The sequence below is a fragment of the Pleurodeles waltl genome, chromosome 8 (assembly GCF_031143425.1).
Source record: "Pleurodeles waltl isolate 20211129_DDA chromosome 8, aPleWal1.hap1.20221129, whole genome shotgun sequence".
In the NCBI taxonomy this organism is placed as follows: Eukaryota; Metazoa; Chordata; class Amphibia; order Caudata; family Salamandridae; genus Pleurodeles; species Pleurodeles waltl.
The window spans coordinates 1,235,175,723-1,235,198,007 of record NC_090447.1 but is presented as its reverse complement, the minus strand read 5'-3'; positions in this window follow the sequence as shown (position 1 = coordinate 1,235,198,007).

Below are 22,285 nucleotides of genomic sequence, written 5' to 3'. Positions count from 1 at the left end.
TCAGGGGGGTCAAGGTACGACTGGCACCTCTCCTAGGTTGGGAGGCCATCCCCAGCAGAGCCTCGGCGGTCTTCCTGCTCCAGCGGCGGATGTCCTCCCACCTCTTGCGGCAGTGGGTGCCCCGTCTGTTGTGGACCCCCAGGGCCCGGACGTCCTTGGCGATGGCACGCCAAATATCGATCTTTTGATGGGCGCTGACCTATGTGACATGTACGGGGGGAAAAGAAACATCATCTCTTTTCTGCATGCTCGATGTGAGTGGCCCCCCCTCCCCAAACTTGCCAGGTGGCACATGCTCTCATCTGTCGTGCCATGCATTCGTAATTCGCTCCCCTCCCCTCCATCGTACATCCACCCCACTCATCACAGGCATTGCCCACTATGCATTGGCCCACATGTACTCACCTGTTGGTCTGGAGGACCGTAGAGTAGCGCATACTGGGGGAGGACCCCGTCCACGAGCTTCTCCAACTCTTCGGAACTGAAGGCGGGGGCCCTTTCCCCAGTCGCAGCAGCCATTGTCACTTCCAGACCGAGGTCACAGCAGCACTTGCAGTATAGGTCCTCTCCTGTGGATGGTCAGGTCTCGTGTGATTAAGCAGAGAGAAAATGGCGGTCACGCCCGCGGAAGTGCGTACCGCGACCGCCGGCGCACATCGTCATTGGCTCCTGAAACCCATAGGGTTCAATGTTAACCAATGCTGCTTTGCGCCGCGGTCTTCGACCGCCTACCGCCACGGCGTGCCACGCCAGCGCAATGACCTCACTTCACATTGTCACACTTCACAGGTCAGGCAGCCGTCATTTCAAGGGCCCACATGGCTTAATTCCTACTGCGTCACACATGGCTAGGCCTTGCATCGACACTCATACAAGCTATTCAATCCAGAGAGATTCGTGTACTGTGCAGGCTGTGGGAACTTACTTGTGGGTTGATTGATTCTGTGCTCCATGTTGTCCTTCCTAGGCACCGTCCGCTGGGACTTGCGAGTAGACGGAGGAATGTTCCCGTGTACAGACCGCTGGTGGACCTGTCGACAATGGAAGAACGACATGTCATACTCACCTACAGACTCAACAGTGCCACTATACAGGAACTGTGTGCCCAGCTGGAGCCAGACCTGATGTCACCCATCCGCCAACCCACAGGGATTCCGCCTCTAGTGCAGGTGCTGTCAGTACTCCATTTTTTGGCTAGTGGATCATTTCAAACTACAGTGGCCATTTCATCTGGGATGTCTCAGCCTATGTTTTCAAGGGTGTTGTCCAGAGTGTTGTCTGCCCTGATGAAATACATGCGGAGCTACATCATTTTCCCTGAGGTGGGTGACTTGCCTACAGTGAAGGGTGATTTCTATGCCCTTGGACACATTCCCAATATCATTGGTGCCATTGATGGTACCCATGTGGCTTTGGTCCCCCCAAAAGACAATGAACAGGTGTACAGGAACCGAAAAAATTATAATTCGATGAATGTCCAGGTGGTCTGTTTGGCTGACCAGTACATCTCCCATGTAAATGCCAAGTTCCCAGGGTCAGTGCATGACGCGTACGTCATGCGAAATAGCAGAATCCCTTATGTGATGGAACAGCTACAGAGACAGCGTGTGTGGCTAATTGGTGACTCTGGTTACCCCAACCTGCCTTGGCTATTGACCCCAGTGAGGAATCCCAGGACAAGGGCAGAGGAACGGTACAATGAGGCCCATGGGCGTACTAGGAGGGTGATCGAGCGGACCTTCGGCCTCCTGAAGGCCAGGTTTAGGTGCCTGCATATGACAGGTGGATCCCTAATGTACTCACCAAAGAAGGTGTGTCATATCATCGTGGCCTGCTGCATGCTTCACAACCTGGCTTTGCGACGCCAGGTGCCTTTCCTGCAGGAGGATGGTCCAGATGGTGGTGTTGTGGCCGCTGTGGAGCCTGCGGAGAGTGAAGAGGAGGAAGACGAAGAGGACGACACAGACAACAGGGACAGAGTGATACTGCAGTATTTCCAGTAACACACAGGTAATAATCTACTCCTGCATTTTATTATATCTGTAACAGTACTGGCTCTCTACTGTCTGACCTTTCACCCCAATGTATGGTAACTTAGTTGTGAATTTGCCTTCCTATTTCAGTGATGTGGTCCCCACGGAGTGCCCTCTGGTTTATTTCCCCATGGACTACCGCTGTGTGACACTGGTATGTTGTCATCACAATGTATTTGGACATTTTTGGTTGGTTATATCGAATACATTTGGTTTAGAAAAATAAATAGCAGACTCCTGATGGTTTTTGTGCAATAATTGTGTTTACTGAAGTGCAAAAATTGGTGTATAGTTCAAAAAGGGTGATGGGTGATGGTGGAGGCATGTCCATGGCAGAGTCCAGACTCACGTTCGCACAGGTGCATTGTCCATATGCCTGTGGAAGGTGGAGCAGGGGCAGTTCAAGGTTGGACAGGGTGAACAAGTGGGACAGTGGGATGACATCCGGGGGGATCCGTGCATGGCGGGGGTCTTGACATCCTACTCTGTCTTCTTCCTCGATCTCAGGCCTTTCTTGCGGGGTGGTTCATGTTCTGCAGGGGGTGTGGTCCGGGTGGGCCGTTGCTGTTGTGTCGGGGCCTCCTGACCACTAGCGCCGGCGGAGGTGGTGGGCTGTTCTTCCTCCATGTTAGTGGCAGGGGCCCTTTGGGGGGCCACATGGTCCCGCAATGTGGTGACAATCTGGTTGAGTGCCACCACGATTGTACCCATTGCGGAACTGATGCTGCGCAGTTCTTCCCGGAACCCCATGTACTGGCCCTCCTGCATGGCCTGGATCTCCTGGAACCTGGCCAGGACCGTCGCCATTGTCTCTTGGGAGTGGTGGTACGCTCCCATGATGGTGGTGAGGGCCTCTTGGACAGTGGGTTCCCTAGGCCTGTCCTCCCTCTGTCGCACAGCAGCCCTCCCAGTTCCCCTTTGTTCCTGGGCCTCTGTCCCCTGGACGGTGTGCCCACTACCACTGCCCCCAGGTCCCTGTTGTTGTTGGGGTGGTGGGTTGCACTGGGTGCCCTGTAGTGGTAGACACACCGCTGCTTGACCTGGAGACAGAGGCATGGGCCCGCTGGGTGGGTGCTGTGCTGGGGTTTCCAGAGGGGGGTAGGTCTGCTGTGGCCTGTGGCTGCCTGAGGGGAACCGACTGTCTAGAGGTCCCCGATGGTCCGGGCTGGTCATCAGGTTCTAGGTCGACAGAGCTGCTGTCATCACTGGGGGCCTGTTCTGGGGGTGGGATGGACATTTCTGGACCCTCCGGGCCGGTGTGTTGGCGTTCGGGCCCTGCAGGGGTAAAAGAGTATGGTTATTGCTTCTGTGTGTGCCATGGCGTGCAAATTGTGGGTGCCCTTGTCCCCCAGTGCTGGCATTCCCTTGTGGAGGAGTTGTGAGGGTGGGTTGGGGGGGGATGGGTATGTGCAGTGGTCATGCTTAGGTGATGGGTGTCCATGGTTTGTGTTGGCATTCAGATGTTGGTGTTGGTTTGGGTGGGTTGTGCTGGTTACACATTAGCAGGGAGGATATGTGCTGGGGGGTTTGGGGTGAGGGTGGGGGTGGGGGTTGGCATGCTGGTGGTTGGGGGGGGGAAGTAGTTGAGATTAGACTTACCAGAGTCCATTCCTCCGCCTACTCCAGCGAGGCCCTCAGAATGCAGGATGTTCAAGACCTCTTGCTCCCATGCTGTGAATTCGGGTGGAGTGGGTGGGGGTCCGCCGCCAGTCTTCTGCACAGCGATGTTGTGTCTTGACACCATAGCCCGCACCTTCCCCCATAGGTCGTTCCAGCGCTTTCGGATGTCTTCCCGATTTCTGGGATGCTGTCCCACAGCGTTGACCCTGTTGACGATCCTTTGCCATAGCTCCGCCTTCCTGGCTATTGTGGTGTGCTGCACCTGTGTGCCGAAGAGCTGGGGCTCTACCCTAATTATTTCCTCCACCATGACCCTGAGTTCTTGGTCCGAGAACCTGGGGTGTCTTTGGGGTGCCATGGGGTGGTGTGGATGAGATGTGGGGTGGTGTTTGTGGTGATGAGTGTAGTGGTGTGTGGTGTTTTGTGCGTAGATGTAGTGTGGGGGATGATGTTGGGTTCCTGTGTGTGTTGTGGTTTGCGTTCCCTGTGCTCTCTCTCTGTGTATTGCGCCTTGTCTCTGAATTTCGATTTGTGGGGGTTTGGGTGTGTGTTTTATATCGTATTGATTGTGTGGGAGTGGTGTTTGTATGTGTATCAGGTGTGTGTATTTTGAATTATCCAATATGGCTGTGTTTTGTAAAGGTGTGTGTATTTTGACCGCGGCGGTGTGTACCGCCAATGGGATACCGCGGTTGAAAGACCGCCGCGTGGATTGGTGGGTCGTAATGGCATGGGCGTATTTCTGTTGGCGTGACGGTGGAGGTTTGGTCATCTCCAGTTTATCACTGACCGCTGATGTGGCGGCCTTCAGTGGAGGTCGGGTTTTTGGCGGTTTGGCAGTTGTGGGTCAGAATGACCCTGGCGGGTTGCCGCGGCGGTGTTATGGCGGTCTTCTGACCGGCGGTAACTGCCTTTTACCGCCAGGGTCAGAATGACCCCCTAAATCTTGGCAGGGTGACACCTGTCTTGCCTCTTGGGATCCCTAATAATCCCTTGGTGACCCTTGGTCTCAGAGCTGACAAATGCAGTGCCATGAACAGAAGGTAAACAGTGCACTGATCACTGTTTGCTTTCTGCCGCTTCCACTGGGACAGTACACCTTCAGTTTGGTAAACTAAGGGCCAGATGCCCAAAAAAGTGGTATAGGATTTCCTAATCTCAAAGTTTTGCAATATGCTATTGGGAGATCACAAACTGTGATGTAATATAGTGTCTCAGACCATCCGTGGGACTACTGCCTGCTCCCTAAAAAATGTTTTCACCCACATTCACCAATGAGAATCCCCGTTTACGAATGGATTACCGCCTCCTCTATGGAGTCTGTAAAATATGAAAGTTTAGCAACCGCATTCTGGTAGCAAAACATTCATACATACCAGTGCTATTCGGTATTAGGAAGGGATGCCCTAAACACTTTCATTTATAATACCGAGTCGCAAAAGCAAAATGTGATTCTGTAACAAGTTACATGGTCTCATTTTGCATTTTGTACATGGCAAAATGAATTTTACTGGTCGCAAACGGCCCGATGTTTCATAAATCTAGTCCTGAATGTCTTCATCATGGTCTAACTCCTTATATTATATCACAAAATTAAACAAACGAAAAAATGCATGCTTTATGTGAAAAAGAAGCATTGGTAAAGTCAGTATGTCCACTGCCTAATGTTGCACCGTATGCTTGCAAAACCAATTTTAAATTAAATAAAAATCAAAATTGCATATAATGTAGGTTTAGTGGAACAGTGTGAGTCCTTCCTAGCATGTAGCTATGCTTCGTAAAATTATAGAAAACCGTTTCAGTATGAATAGATGTCACAGAAAAATATGATTCTTATGGCACAAAGAAAAGGTACTTATGGGTCTGAATTACTGTAATCTGAAGACAGAGTATAAACAAATTACAATGACTAAAACATAAAAATGAATAAAGAATGTGAAAAAAGCACAGGAAAAGTAAGGTATGCGCCCACAATTCTTGGCACTGAACTGTACTTCATTTTAGAAGATTTGCGTGTGTGATCACACAAAATGCTGCCACTCACAACTGAAGGCAGTCAGTGGATAAAATGTGCTGACCCTTTGCTACACTGTGCACTCTACAGTGGGTAGAAGCAAAACGTGAATGACTATTGATTAGACCAATATAAGAAGAAGGATGACCAGCGCTCCTCTACTTATGTATATAGTTGTGTTTTTTGTTTGTGTTCTTTTCATCATATGAGGGTGACAAAAATAAAACAGTGAAAGCTCTCTCTAGGCCAACAATGTGTTTGAAAAGTGGGAAAGGTCCTAGCATGTATTATAGTGGTAACAATAATAAGCCAACAGCATAGCCCATTTTCCATAAATGGCCCATAAGGGCATCGCCGCTTGCGTTAATCTCTTTTTGTAAACGTCTCTGTGGTTTATCAATACCTTTCCCTTTGAGAAATGCACTGTGTTTCATTGGCATCAATTATTGTGATGTCACCGGAATCAAGGGCATATGGCGTCACTTCCTGGGATAAGGGACAGAGGTCATAATATGGTGGTCATTACAACCCTGGTGGACGGTGTTAAAGGTGCGGCAATACCGCAAACAGGCCGGCGGACAAAAAAAGGGAATTATGACCCTGGCGGAAACCGCCAGCAAAGACAGCCACTTTAACACACCGCCCGCCACGGCGGTACAGACAAGCAGCGCGGCGGTCACCGCCAACAGACAGGCGGAAGACAATGTACCGCCCATAGTATCACAACCCGCCAATCCTCCACCTTCTCCGGGGCGGATTCACTTTGGATAAAAACAAGGCCGAAACAGTTACTGCAATGGGAAAACGCTCACCTCAACACATCCCACGAGGAACGAGGACTCCATGGAGCTTGAATTACACATTCTTCCCGCCCTTGTATTCCTACTCATCTACGAAGACCAACAGCGGCGCGGCCGAAGACAATGGTGAGTACAGCACCTACGACATGGGGGTGGGGAGAGGCAAAAGTTAGGGGGACACCCACGAAACACTCCCACCCCCACCCTCACATATTACAACATACACACCAATGCATCCAAAACAATCACAGTAACAACCCACAATCCCACCGGAAGAATGCAAAGACAAAGCGAAATCTGTTCAAACATTGTAATATATCAATATACATGTCTGTCAAAAATATACAGATACATAAGAAAATCAGCTAGAAATATATACATTACGAGAAGTAGTGCAGATATGCACATAGCAATGTCCGTGCACCACTAGTCCAAAAAAGCATGGGCGAGGCCCACAAAAGATACCTGTCCTCAATCGGAGAGAACACTGCCGGGGCATCAGATAGAAATACTACAGGCACCTCAGGGGGAAGGAAAGGGGGGGGGCACCTCAGCCAGATGACTGCAAAGCCAGATCCACGACGGGGCTCCATGCCCATTGATGTATCCTGGGGAGTGCAAAGCCACAGTCTCTCAAGTCTCTACACTGGGTGGCTTGCCCACTGTACCATCCTGGGGAGTGCAAAGTCACAGTCTCTCAAGTCTCTACAGTGGGTGGGATGCCCACTGCCATATCCTGGGGAGTGCAAAGCCACAGCCTCTCAAGTCTCTACAGTGGGTGGCTTGCCCACTGCCATATCCTGGGGAGTGCAAAGCCACAGTCTCTCAAGTAGATAACATCCGCCAGTGGCTCTGGAGGGGGACTGGTGGCCAGACTGGATCAGTCTCCCCGTGAAAGTTCCTGTCCCGTCACTGTCCCAGATGCACATGGGATAAGGATGCTTGATGTGGTGGTCTTTACATTGTTACCCGGTGCATGCCCTGTTCAGCGGTGCTTTGCCATGGCGGTGCTTGCCCTATTCAGCGGTGCTGTGCCATGGCGGTGCTTGCCCTGTTCAGCGGTGCTTTGCCATGGCGGTGCTTGCCCTGTTCAGCGGTGCTTTGCCATGGCGGTGCTTGCCCTGTTCAGCGGTGCTTTGCCATGGCGGTCTCTGGACTGTTCAGCGGTGCTTTGCCATGGCGGTCTCTGGACTGATCAGCGGTGCTTTGCCATGGCGGTTCTGGACTGTTCAGCAATGACTCTGGCGGTTGTCTCCTGACCAGTGACGATACTTGGGCCCTCCTGGGCAATGACTCCGGCGGTTGTCTCCTGACCAGTGAAGATACTTGGGCCCTCCTGGGCAATGACTCCGGCGGTGGTCTCCTGACCAGTGACGATACTTGGGCCCTCCTGGGCAATGACTTGGGCGATGGTCTCCTGACCAGTGACGATACTTGGGCCCTCCTGGGCACTGACTCAGGCGGTGGTCTCCTGACCAGTGACGATACTTGGGCCCTCCTGGGCACTGACTCCGGCGGTGGCGGTGGTCTCCTGACCAGTGACGATACTTGGGCCCTCCTGGGCAATGACTTGGGTGGTGGTCTCATGACCAGTGATGATACTTGGGCCCTCCTGGGCACTGACTCCGGCGGTGGTCTCCTGAACAGTGACGATACTTGGGCCCTCCTGGGCACTGACTCCGGCGGTGGCGGTGGTCTCCTGACCAGTGACGATACTTGGGCCCTCCTGGGCACTGACTCCGACGGTGGTCTCCTGACCAGTGACGACGGTGCTGGCAGTGGCGTCTCGACCGCCGGGAATGATGCCGCCCTTCTCCGCCGTGAGACTCACAACAGGCTGAGCAGACCTCCTCTGGCCCTTCCCCACCTTTGGTGGAGTCACAGCTGACTCTCCAATCCCCTTGGGACCCCTGTGAGTTGTTTTCCCACCAGGAGTCTTCATACGGTCCCGTCGTCCACTTTCCAATTTCAGAGCCTTTACAGGGGGTGGGCTGCCAGTGCCTTGGCTCCGGGTCATACTGCCTGCCCTGGTGGCCGGTGCACTCCACATACCTTGAACAGGCACCACTGGTATTGGAGGCTTTTTGGCTGAGGCGCTACGACAGGACTGAGGAATTGGAAGGGGGGTGGGGGCAAAAAGGTCAACTTTACACAGGGACAGTTTCTGACGAACACTGGGATGGGTAGTTGGAGGGGGTTTGGGAGTGGAGAAAGAGGAGGTGGTTGTAGGAGGTGTCACTTTAGGTGTTTTGGGTGCAGATGCAGGTACTGGAGGCTGTCGTGAGGTGGATGGATGTTGGGTGTGTGGGTGCCCGCGTTTGTGTACTTTGGGAGGGGGCGTCACAGACACACTGGGAGAGGACACAGGGGACGTGTAAATGGCAGTGGAGGTGGTGAGTGCAGGTGAGCGGCTTGTGGTGCTGGGTGTCCTGGTGAGATTCCTGGTGCCTGTAGATGTGGTGCATGCAGGTGTGTGTGTAGACGAGACTGGGAGGGAGGAGGGAGAAGAGGAGGAGGGGGACACAGTGGAGGCAGTGGATGTTGATGTGTCTGTATGTGTGTGATGCTTGCGTGAGTGCCTGTGGGTTGTGTGGTGCCTATGTTTGCTTGAGCTACTTGTGTGTGCTGACTTGTGTGCATGCTGGTCTGTAGGTGTGCTTGGGATGGGCTGGGGTACAGGGGATTGGGTCTGGGTGGAGGAGGTTGGAGGGGGGAGGCTAGACACAGGGACAATGGCTGCCATCAGTGCTGAGGCCAGAGATTGCAGGGTTCGCTGAAGGACAGCCTGACCAGAATGAATGCCCTCCAGGAATGCATTACCGTGTTGCAACTCTCGTTCTACACCCTGGATGGCATTCACAATGGTAGACTGCCCAACAGTGAGTGACCTGAGGAGGTCAATGGCCTCCTCACTGAGGGCAGCAGGGGTGACTGGGGCAGGGCCTGAGGTGCCTGGGGCGAAGGTGATGTCCACCCTCCTGGGTGAGCGGGCACGGAGCGAACGCTGAGGGGCTGCTGGGAGGGCAGTTCTGGTAGGGGAAGTGGCGGCTGTACCTGTAGAAGTGGGGCGCACAGATGGTGCCGCCACCACAAGGGAGCCCCCATCGGCGGACAAGTCTGTGTCGCTGCTTGGTGATCCGGTGGCTGACGTGAAGCTCCCCTCGCCCTCCGTCCCACTGGTGCATTCTACGTCCGTGGTGTGGCCCTCCATGGCCATGTGGGATGCAGCTCCCTCGTGCTCCAGTGCCACTGTACCTCCGCCTGATGATGCTGATGCACAAAAGAACAGGGAGAGCACAAAAAGGGGGGGAAAGACAGAAGAAGAACAGGTTGAGTGCATGGCATACCGCTACCGTTGGCGGACAAGACAGACACAGCAGCCCCCTGCATTACACCATGCTCCTGGCCTCTGCATATGCAATTCCTGGGATATGGCCTACATCGCTATGGTGGACATCTGCACACATGGATGCCACAGGGGCAACTATACCTGTACTTGGCACTGTACTGAGGTGGGGTAGAGTGCCACATGGGCTGCATTACAGTGGGGCCTAGTCTACGCATTTCTGGCAGGCCTAGGTACACCCACAGCCCTCCTCCCCCACCCAGACCCCTCTACTGCACGCAAAGTCCGCAGAATGAGGTTGTACTCACCCCCTTGTGTCTGCTGTGATACCCTCAAGCGCCCATCCAACTCCGGGTAGGCCACCGCCAGTATCCAGAACATCAGGGGGGTCATAGTGCGATGGGCACCCCTCCCACGTTGGGAGGCCATCCCCAGCTGAGCCTCCGCCGTCTTCTTGCTGCAGCGGCGAATGTCCTCCCATCTTTTACGGCAGTGGGTGCCCCGTCTCTGGTGGGCCCCCAGGGTCCGGACGTCCTTGGCGATGGCACGCCAAATGTCCCTCTTCTGGTGGGCGCTGACCCACATGACATGCACAAGGGAAGAAGAGAAGTCATTACCAACTGCACCGTCGATGTGAGTGGCCCCCCTCCCTACTCTAGCCATGTGGCCCATTCATTGACATGCATTAATGTTCCCTGAACTCTTCCCCCTTCCCTCTTCCACCCAGCCCTCTCCACCCAGGCCTAGCCCATACAACGTGCTCCCTGTGTACTAACCTGTTAGTCTGGAGAACCGTAGAGTAGCGTGTACTGGGGGAGGACCCCGTCTACCAGTTTCTCCAACTCCTGAGCAGTGAAGGCAGGGGCCCTTTCCCCAGACGCAGCAGCCATCGTCGCTTCCAGACCGAGGTCACAGCAGCACTTGCAGTGTAGGTCCTCTCCTGTCGAAGGTCAGGTATCTAGTGATTGAACAGATAGAAAATGGCGGTGACGTCCGCGGTGGTGCGTATCATCAACGCCGGCGCACCTGTTCATTGGCTCCTGGTACCCATAGGGTCCTATGTGAACCAATGCAGCATTGCGCCGCGGTCTACGACCGCCTACCGCGACGGTGTGCAACGCCAGCGCAGTTACCCCACAATCCCATTGTCCCAGTGTAGAGGTCAGGCAGCCGCCATTTCAGGGGCCCACATGGCTTCATTTGATTCTGCGTCACACATAGCTAGGCCTACACTCAACACACATACAGGAAGGGTTTTGTGTGTGATGTCGTGTTCTGTGTAACTATGGGTACATACCTGGATGAAAATTTACTTTATCGTCATCTTGTCCTTCGTAGGCGCCGTCAGCTGGGACATGGGAGAAGATGGCGGAATCCTCCGGTGTACCGACCGCTGGTGGACCTGTTGACAATGGAAGAGCGACATGTCATCGTCACCTACAGGTTTGACCGTGCCACAATCCAGGAACTATGTACCCAGTTGGAGCCAGACCTGATGTCACCAATCCGCCATCCCACTGGAATTCCCCCTGATGTGCAGGTGCTGTCAGTGCTCCATTTCCTTGCAAGTGGCTCTTTTCAGACAACAGTGGCCATGGCATCAGGGATGTCCCAGCCTATGTTTCCCAACGTCTTGTCCAGAGTGTTGTCTGCCCTGCTGAAACACGTAAGGAGATACATCATTTTCCCTGAGGTGGAGGATTTGCCTACAGTTAAAGGTGACTTCTATGCCCTTGGACATATCCCCAACGTCATAGGTGCCATTGATGGGACCCATGTAGCTCTGGTCCCCCCCCACAGGAGTGAACAGGTGTACAGAAGCAGGAAGAGTTATCATTCTATGAATGTACAGATGGTATGTTTGGCAGACCAGTACATCTCCCAGGTTAATGCTATGTTCCCTGGCTCTGTGCATGACGCCTACATCCTGCGGAATAGCAGCATCCCTGATATGATGGGTCAACTCCAGAGGCACCGTGTATGGCTATTAGGAGACTCTGGTTACCCCAACCTTTCCTGGCTACTGACCCCAGTGAGGAATCCCAGGACCAGGGCAGAGGAACGCTACAATGAGGCCCATGGGTGGACTAGGAGGGTGATCGAACGCACCTTCGGCCTCCTTAAGGCCAGGTTCAGGTGCCTCCATATGACAGGTGGTTCCCTATTCTACTCACCGAAGAAGGTGTGCCAGATCATCATCGCCTGCTCGATGCTTCATAATTTGGCTTTACGACGCCAGGTGCCTTTTCTGCAGGAGGATGGTCCAGATGACGGTGTTGCGGCAGCTGTGGAGCCTGTGGAGCCTGGGGACAGTGATGAGGAGGAAGCTGAGGAAGAAGACAACGACAACAGGGAGTCAGTCATACAGTAATATTTCCAGTGACACACAGTTGAGAACATTTTCAAATTTTACATTACATTCACTGTCACACGTCTTCCTCTATCCTGTGTGTAAGTACTTGGGATTATTTGGTAATTGAGTTGTTTCTTTCCATTACGGTTTCACAGGTGTGGTTACCAACGTGTGTCATCTACTTGCATCCTTCAAGGACTTTTGATGTGTGACATTGGTATGTTGCTTTTACATCTCACAACGCATTTTCACACTGTCATTGATATTACATTTTAACAAATCATAGACTGACTCCAGATTGTTTTGTGTTTCAAGGGTGTTTATTGCAGTGCTCAGAATTGGGAGGGGGTTGTTACATGGTGATGGGTGATGGAGGAGGAATGTCCATGGCAGAGTCCAGTCTATTAGTCTCACAGGTGCACTGCCCATCTGGGCATAGGAAGAGGAGCTGGGGCAGTTCAAGTATGGACAGGGTAACAAAGTGGGGCAGTGGGGGGACAATCAGGGTGGTCTCATTTCCTGGCGGGGGTCTTGCCATCTTGCTCTGTCCTGTTCCTGGATCTCAGGGACCTCTTGCGGGGTGGTTATCCGTCTGCAGGGGGTGGGATGCTGGTGTGGTGGTCCTGTGGCGGGGCGTCCTGTCCACTAGCGCTGGCAGAGGTGGTGGGCAGTTCATCGTCCTGGCTAGTGTCAGGGGCCCCTTGGAGTGCCACAGTGTCCCTCAGGGTCTGCTGTATGTCCTTCAGCACCCCTAAGATGGTGCCCAGGGCGGAGCTGATGGTCCTGAGCTCCTCCCTGATCCCCAAATACTGTTCCTCCTGCAGGCGCTGGGTCTCCTGAAACTTGACCAGGACCGTGGCCATCATCTCCTGGGAGTGGTGGTATGCTCCCATGATGGAGGTGAGGGCCTCGTGGAGAGTGGATTCCCTTGGCCTGTCCATCCCCTGTCGCACAGCAGCCCTCCCAGTTCCCCTGTGTTCCTGTGCCTCCGTCCCCTGGACCGTGTGCCCACTACCACTGCCCCCAGGTCCCTGTTGTTGTTGGGGTGGTGGTTTAGCCTGGGTTCCCTGTAGTGGTGAACACACCGCTGATTGACCTGTCCTGGGTAGGGAGGTTTGGGCCCGCTGGGTGGGTGCTGTGCTGGTGTTACCAGATGGTGGAAGGTCAGTGTTGGGCTGTGCCTGTGCGAGGGGGAGGTGGTGGAGGTCCGCTGCCAGTCCGCTGAACCGCGATGTTGTGCCTGGAGACCGTTGAACGCACCTTCCCCCGTAGGTCGTTCCACCTCTTCCTGATGTCCTCCCTATTTCTTGGGTGCTGTCCCACAGCGTCGACCCTGTCCACTATTCTTCGCCATAGCTCCATCTTCCTGGCTATTGATGTGTGCTGTACCTGTGAGCCAAATAGCTGTGGCTCTACCCAGACAATTTCCTCCACCATGACCCTGAGCTCCTCCTCGGAAAAGCGGGGGTGTCTTTGGCGTGCCATGGGGTGGTGTGTGTGATGTGTGAGGCGGTGTGAGTGTTGATGTGTGTGGTGATGTGTCGTGGTGTGTGGTGTTTTGTGCGTGGATGTTGTGTTGGTGATGGTGTTGTGTGCCTCTGCGTGGTGGGATTGTCTGATCTGTGCTGTGTCTCTGGCCTTCGTGATAAATTTTTGGTCGTAGGGGTTTGTGGGTGATGTGGGTGTGTGTTTTATATTGCGTTGGGTGTGTGGGAGTGTTGTTTGTATGTGTGTCAGGTGTGTGTATTTCAAATTGTCCAATATGGCGGTGTTTTGGAGATGTGTGTGTATTTTGAGCGCGACGGTGTGTACCACCAATGGAATACCGCGGTTGAAAGACCGCCGCGTGGATTCGTGGGTCGTAATAGCATGGGCATGTTTCTGTTGGCGTGGAGGTGGAGGTTTTGTTATCGCCAGTTTATCACTGACCTTTGGTGTGGCGGACTTGTGTGGGTGTCTGAATTTCGGCAGTTTCCGAGATGTGTGTCATAATAGCTGTGGCGGAATTCCGCCACTGCAGCGGTGTATTGGCGGTCTTCTGCACGGCGGTAAGCGCCTTTTACCGCCAATGTTGTAATGACCCCCTATGTCTCTTTCTACGATGTATTGACGTCAAAGGGTGTGGGATATCTATTCTGCTATTTCCCGGTATTTTGGTGAATCTACGTCCATGTATCTGGACCAAATAATGACGTACCAATGTCCGATACTAAAGGGGTTACCATACAGGCATCCCATTTGTTATGGTAGTATGTACAATGTCAATGCATGTTTTGATCTCGGAGCTAAGCTCTAGTGCTACTTATTACATAATGTCTTTCTACAAGTACTTATCATAGTGGAGCACCTGTTTTAGAGATGCTACATGATTATTGTACTATGTTTCCAAGGGAGCACGTCATCAGGATATCCATTGCATACTGTGTTACTCACCATTTGATATGTCATTAAATCTTAAAATTGGAAAGGTTTAATAAACAGATTCAAACGGAAAAAAGTATCATTGTCAATGTTGCATCTATACTGAAGATGAACTTAGTGGCCCGGGTTGTTATATTGTTAATTTGTGTCCTACATACCTAGCCGTCTTTGGACAATATTTTGTAGTGCAAAGACAATGTTTCCACTGTTCTAAGGCTATTTATGCTCAGCAATGCATTTATTTCTAATTCACTATAGCTGCAGGGTCTAAAAGACATTTACTCAACGAAAATAGGTTCGAACATGTTCACATCCTGTTCATAACATTCATAAATCAGCAAATTGAATGTATTCATTGGAAATGTTAAGTACCATTTAGAAATTAATACACTTATTTTGGCATATAAGGTTACAGCGGGTAATATGAGGTAAAATCTTGCCAGATGCATAGAGCAGGCTCTGTATCTGAATGACAGCGGAGAGTGTACATCAATACCTTTAGTTCTTGCTGACAGAGTTAATCATATACATATTTTGAGAAGCAAAGATTAAAAACTGCTGAAAGTGCGCTGTGAAAGAAAACGCAGAAGGTGCTGTCAAGGAAAGAGAGGAGCTTCTGGAAAACCCAGGCAACACCAGTAAAAGAAACGTTTGACTTCTGTAAACACTGGGGGCCTCATTTACAAGTACCTTGCTCCACCGCTCTGTAATTTTTTTGTGACGCAGCAACGGCGTTCACAGTGCACTATGCTGCTCCATATTTACAAACTGATGCATTGGGCTCAAATGCATCAGTTTGTAAAGCCCTGTGTCCCATTATACCCACACCAGGTATAAGGTATGCACGGTAGGCATTCCCACTGAAAAAAGCTATGTAGAACTGAGGCAGTCAAATTTACAACTTTTCAAAATTGTCAAAATTTTACCACCTGCTCATACTAGGTGTAAAATTGATGCAGGGCTTTTTACAATGGAACTCTCCTCGCATTGCTGGAGCTGCATCAGTTTAATGACTCAACTCCAGCAATGCATCACTTTATCGCCAATAGATGCATCAGAACCTCTGACGCATCTGTGAAAACGTGAGCCACGGAGCTCTGTACTGTAAATACAGCACATCTATGGCGTCATTATGGGATGTACAGAAGGCATGAGAAAGCTGACACATCAATGACGATGCATCAGTTTCATGGAAATTAGGCCATGGGTTTGTGGTTTAGATTAAGCTGACTCTTTTTTCTCTGTTAGTTGAGCTTTGACTCGTAAGTAAAGTTAGTGCATTGTATATGAATGCAGCTTTGAAGGGTATCAGATGCACATTTCATTTTCAAGGACAGAGGAAGCTGGTGCTGAGCTATGACCTGGTCTCCGCACCAGCTATGACCTGGTCTGCTGGAGAAGATGACAAAGAGAGTATATTGAGCTGCAGGGAACTTAATGTCACTCAGGGAGATAAGAATCTTTAAAAACTGAGTCAACTTTGGGTGTTTGTAAGGATGGATCATTAGAGGTTGATCAGTGTGCAGAAACCTGTCAGTTGAGCTTTGGTTGTTGAAGCTCTTACAATACTGGTTAGATGTATCATAATGTTGAATGGTCATGCACAGTCCATACGTTTTGTTTGCAGCCTTTGGACTCTGTTAATTCGTTTTCTTGGTAAGCCTGAGTATATTACATTACAGTAGTCAAATGATTCTGTAATCAGTGCTCTTACATGCTCCATGCAATGGCCACTCTGGGAAAAGGTAAGAATTTTTACAGAAACTAGAGGTGTATAGACCCACCTGTCCACTTTATTGGTTTTGGGTGCAAAAGAGGGCTCAGTGTCGAAAATTATTCCTAAATTCCTTACTGCTAGAGAAGCGTTTGTTGTGATTTTCTAAGGACGAGTGTTCAGCATATCAAAAACAGTAAAGATTACCCCCGCCAATCACTAAGGTTTCTACTTTAGCTCATTCATATAGTGGGGAATTTCCTTCATCGAATTAAATATTTGGTTCAAGTATTCAGTGATGTTAGCCTCGTCCTCTGGGTTGTCCTGCAGCTTTGAGTGAGACCAAATCACATTCAGAAGTTTTTTAAATGTTTTATTTATCATCTATGGAACATACATATAATAAACAACAATGTTGTGACAGGGTCACACACGGGGCACAACAAGGTGGAAATACGTACACATATCCATATGAATGAACATCTCACTGCCACCAATCATTGAGAGGAGATACATGTGTCTTTTCACCGATAGGCAAAAATAAAGTTACTGCAGAATTTAGTGAGAGCAGTTAAGTCATCACTAGTTACGGTTGCTGTAAATAAAATACATTTTTGCAACTGAAGAGCAAAAGGAAACACCAAACACATAACAGCGTTTCTCTATATTGGGAACAACTGTTTGTGTATTTAAGCAATCCCACGGCGGAAACAGTAGTGCTCATTAGCCGTTGGTCTATTTGAGGGTCAGGAATTATGTCCTGTGTAAATGTTTCATGTGCTGTATAAGGGCCTTTAGGGGCCTTGGGGAGCATGGCCAAGTGGCGAGGTGTAGATAGGAAGGGGTGTGCTATGTTAGGGTGCCACAGCATCTACAGTTCGTGCACCCTGGTTTGCATCAACTGCTGGCAACAGATAGTCGCATAGAGGTTGCCATACGTCCTTTGGCTGGAGGTGGATGGCTGTAGGAAGGTGTACAATTCGCTGGTGGTGTCATAATACACTAAGCTACTGAGTCAAGCCAGAGGAGGGACATATACTACTCCAGTGCAGGGCAATTTCGCGATTGGCGAGGGGTAGGGCCATGGCTGTAAAGCAGCGGATACTTTTCGGTAGGTACTGTACATAGCCTACCAATGGCAAGAGCAGATCTGGGCTTGGGTCAATATCTGCTATATGAGCTAATCGGAAGAAGATTGCGCACCAATATGTTACGATGTGCCTACACATCCATGTCATGTGTATGAAGTCTGCTCCTGCAAGGTGGCATTTGGAACTGTCCGAGGACCTTGTGTGGTCAAACTGATGTTGATCCATAGGAGTGACATAGGCTCTGCGCAAAAACATGAAATGTATGACCTTGTGACGGTGGTTAAGTGAGACAAGATGTGTTTGTGTGCAGCAGGCTGCCAATATCTTGTCAGTCAGTTGGCATCCCAGATCTGCCTCCCAGTAGCCCCTGAGTTTCTCATCATGAGTGGGCAGTAGGGCCACACATGCATGATAGACTATGCATTCCATGTCCCTGCTGTCGATCACTAGGGTCAGGGGTGAATTTGTCCAGTGCTAGAGGGTATGTCGGGATAGTGGCCTGTGATGCACTATGAATACGATGCATCACAAAGTGCTCCATGCTGGAGGCAGTGGTAAAGCGGGTGTCTGTAGAGTGAGCATGAAGACGTCCCTAAAGGTGTGGAGGGTATGCCATGCCATTGTGTGCTTGATTAGTGTTTCCTTGGTAACGGGAAGCCAGGGGTTATCCGGCAATGCCAGTGAGGGTGAGTAAACTGATGAGCCCCTCAGTAGTCACAAGAGTTTTCTCCATGCACAGCAGGTGGTGGATAAGGTCTGTATGTCTGTGGGATTAAGGGGGTTCCCCACTGGGAGGCTGGAGGCCAGAAGCCTAGGTGCGGCCACATCAATTTCAGGTTTGGTGTAGGGACGGTGTGAACCAGCGTGAAATCACTCCATTCATGAGGAAGTACTAATGTGTCCCAGTCGACTCGCGGGTGTCTGCCAACCTAGATAAGTTTTAACAAATTGCCACGCAGTGTAGTGAAGAATGAGTTGGTGAGTTGAATGGGAATATTTAGGAAGAGGTAGATTAAGTGGAGAAGAACCACAATTTTTATCATTGCGTATCTGGCCATCTACAGTCGGAGACGAGTCCACCACTTTACCTGGATAGTCAGCTAATCAATAGTGAGGCACCAGTTTAGTCACATCACCTGTTTCCTATCTTGGTGAAGGAATATGCTGAGATATTTTACAGGCCGTTGCACCAGGATAGTGGGAAATCACATTGACAAGGCTTAGTAACATCCATGAGTGGGAAAAACTCCGACTTAGACCAATTGATTTGGAGACCTAAGAGGCTGCCGAAGCTGACCACTTTGCGAAGAAGTGAGGTCAAGTTGTCTTCTGGGCACCGTACAAGCAATAGCACGTCATCAGCATAAAGGCAGATAAGTAAGGGCCCGGGTCTAAACTGTAGGTCTTAGTGCATGTGCCTCTTCTGGAGGTGTCGGATTAGGGGGTCCATTGCTATTATGAAGAGCAACTGGGGTAGGGAGCACCCCTGTCTCATTCCACGTGTGATGGAAAAGGGGGAGGGTCATTAATATATTGGCCCTAATGAGTGCTTTGCAGTATTTTTATAAAATTTTGATCAGGTAGTGTGAGAAAGAAGCCTCTTTCTAGCATGGTTACCCCCATTTTTTACTTGTTTGTCAGTGTGTTTGACTGTGTACTGGGATCCTGCTAACCAGGACCCCAGTACTTATGCTCTCTCACCCTTAAATTTGGTTGTTGGATACTGTTAACACAGTATTACACTCATAATTGACATACTTGTGTCCCCTTAGAAGTCCCTAGTATATGGTACCTAGGTACCCAGGGCATTGGGGTTCCAGGGGATCCTTATTGGTTGTAGCATTACTTTTGCCACCCATAAGGAGCCCATGCAAAAGCTTCCTCAGGACTGCCATTTCAGCCTGTGTGAAATGGTACATGCACCCTTTCACTGCCATTTACACTGCACCAGGTAACTTATAAGTCACCTATATGTCAGGCCTTTCAACCCTGAAGGCTGGGTGCAAAGTACTTCTGTGTGAGGGCACCCCTGCACTAGCAGAGGTGCCCCCACATCCTCCAGGACCCTTTTCCCGGACTTCGTGAGTGCGAGGACGCCATTTTACATGTGCACTGGACATAGGTCAATACCTATGTCCAGCTTCACAATGGTAACTCCGAACATGTAAGGTGTCTAACATCTGGGAACTGTACCCCAATACTGATTTGAGTATTGGTTGTACAATTCCATGCACTCTGGGGGCTCCACAGTCGACCCCCAGTACTGCCCTACCAGCCTTCTGAGGTTTTCTAGGCAGCCCCGCTGATGCCACCTCACAGACAGGTTTCTGCCCTCCTGTTGCTCAAGCAGCCTGAGCCCAGGAAGGTAGAACAAAGCATTTCCTTTGGTAGAGACATGTTACACCCTCTCCCTTTGGAAATAGGTGTTAGAGGCATGGGAGGGGTGGCCTCCCAGAGCCTCTGGAAATGCTTTGAGGGGCACAGATGGTGCCCTCCTTGCATAATCCAGTCTACACCAGCTCAGGGACCCCCAGTCTCTGCTCTGGCATGAAACTGGACAAAGGAAAGGGGGGTGACCACTCCCCTGTCCATCACCACCTCAGGGGTGGTGCTCAGAGCTCCTCCAGAGTGTCCCTGGGTTTTGCTATCTTGGATTCCAAGGTAGTGGGGCAGGGAGCATCTGAGTGGGCAGTGCCAGCAGGTGACATCAGAGCGCTCCCCTGATAGGTGCTTACTTGTGTAGCCAATCAATCCCCTTTTCAGGGCTATTTAGGGTCTCTCTTCTGGGCGTTTCCTCAGATTCGGATTGCAAGACTCCAGCAGGAATCCTCTGCATCCTTTACTTCACCTTCTACCGACAACACTGCATCTGGACCCTCAGGAACTCTACAAACTGCAATAAAGAAGCCAAGACGACCTATGCAACATTGTATCTTCAACTCCTGCCAGCAACTGCAACTGTTTCCAGGTCGTGCATCCTCAGAGGGCAGCCAGTCTTCAGCCTGCACCAGAAGAATGAAGGAATCTTCCTTGAAGTGAAGGAGTCGCTTCCCTGCTTCAGCAGGCACCCCTCTGCAGCGACGACGGGTGGATCCAGCAACACGGGTTGTGGACTGAAGTGGTCCCAATGGTCCTAAGGTCCAGCTGTCCAACTTTGATGGAGGTAAGAGCTTGCCTCCCCATGCAAGACAGTACCCTTGTGTTTTGCAGTTGCCAAGGCTTGTTTGCAACCTTCCATGAAGTTCTTCATGCACAGCACAGCTCAGGCCCCCAGCATTCCTTCCTGTGACGCACAGCTTCCTGAGTGGTCCTCCAGCAGCGTGGGATCCCTTTGTGTTGTGCTGCATGGGCCTCTATTTGCACCCTCTTTGTCCCCATGCTGTGGGACTCCGGGGCATGCTGCCTGGTCTTCTGAGGGCTCTCCGAGTTGCTGAGAGCCCCCTCTGTCTTCCCCTCCTGATAGAGGCCACCAGGTCCCTCCTGGTCCCAGGCAGCGCCATTTTCCACTAACCGCATGCTTTGCATGTGCCACGGCTTGTTGGCGGAATCCAGTGACCCAAAGCAGACTACAATCATCCATCCAGCGTGGGACATCATCTGCACCGACCAGGAACCTGCATCCATCTTCTTGGGTGCAGTACTGACTGTTGTTCTTCACCAGTGGTTCTTCTTTTGCACCTTCATCCGGGTTAGCAGGGGCTCCTGTTCTCCCTGGACTCTTCAGTGCTTCTTGGACTTGGTCCCCTTCTTCCACAGGGCTCCAGGTCCAGGAATCAATCAATGGTGTCTTGCAGTCTCTTCTGGTTCTTGCATAATCTTCTATCACATGTTCTTGTGTGTTCTAGGACACTTACTGTGATTTATTCCTGCTTTACTGGGCTCTGGGTTCTATTATTTACCTTTGGTGTTTTCTTACACTCCCAGCGCCCCTCTACACACTACACTTGCCTAGGAGGGAAATCAACTTTTGCATTCCAATATTTTAGTATATGGTTTCTGTTCTCCCTAGGCCCATTTCTAATTATTGTGATTTTCACTATTTGCACTGTTTCTAACTGTTTTTACAGCTAATTCTGCATTCTAGTGTGTGTACTGTGTATATTACTTTCCACCTAAGGGAGTATATTCTCTAAGGTATTTTTGGCATTTGTGTCACCAAAATAAAGTTCCTTTATTTTTGTAACACTGAGTATTTTCTTTCATGTGTGTAAGTACTGTGTGACTACAGTGGTATTGCATGAGCTTTGCATGTCTCCTAGATAAGCCTGGGCTGCTCAGCTACCCCTAGACAGCCTGGCTTCTAAACACTGACTCCATTTCACTAATAAGGGATAACTGGATCTGGTATCAGGTGTAGGTACCTTTGATACCCACTACAAGCCAGGCCAGCCCCCTACAGGTAGGTAAGGCCACGGGGAATACCCAGCTTGAAAAAAGTGGTGTGAAGAAAGGGCCATTCTACAGAGTCAAAAGCCTTCTCTGCATCTCAGAGGGCAACTGTTAGGAGCGATTCTGTTTAGGACACAAAAGACGGTGCTTAGGTTAAGGGAAGTGGATCAGTGGGGGACAAAGCCAGACTATACAGGGGATAAAATTTGCTCTATCAAGAGAGTAAGGCGATTGGAGAGGTCTTTGGCCAAAATCTTGTTGTTAAAGTTTAAGAGTGAAAGGGGCCTGTTAGAGCCACATTGTTGGGGATCCTACCTGGTATGAGGAGCAGGGTTATTACTTCTTCCCGCAGTGTCGGCGGGAGGATACTGGTCTTGAAGGATTCAGCATACATGGCCAGCAGATTCGTGCAAGAACGTGCTTAAAATGTATGTAGAATTCCCCAGCAAAGCCGTCAAGGCCAGGAGCTTTAGAGTCATCCAACGAGTCTATGGCCTGCATGAT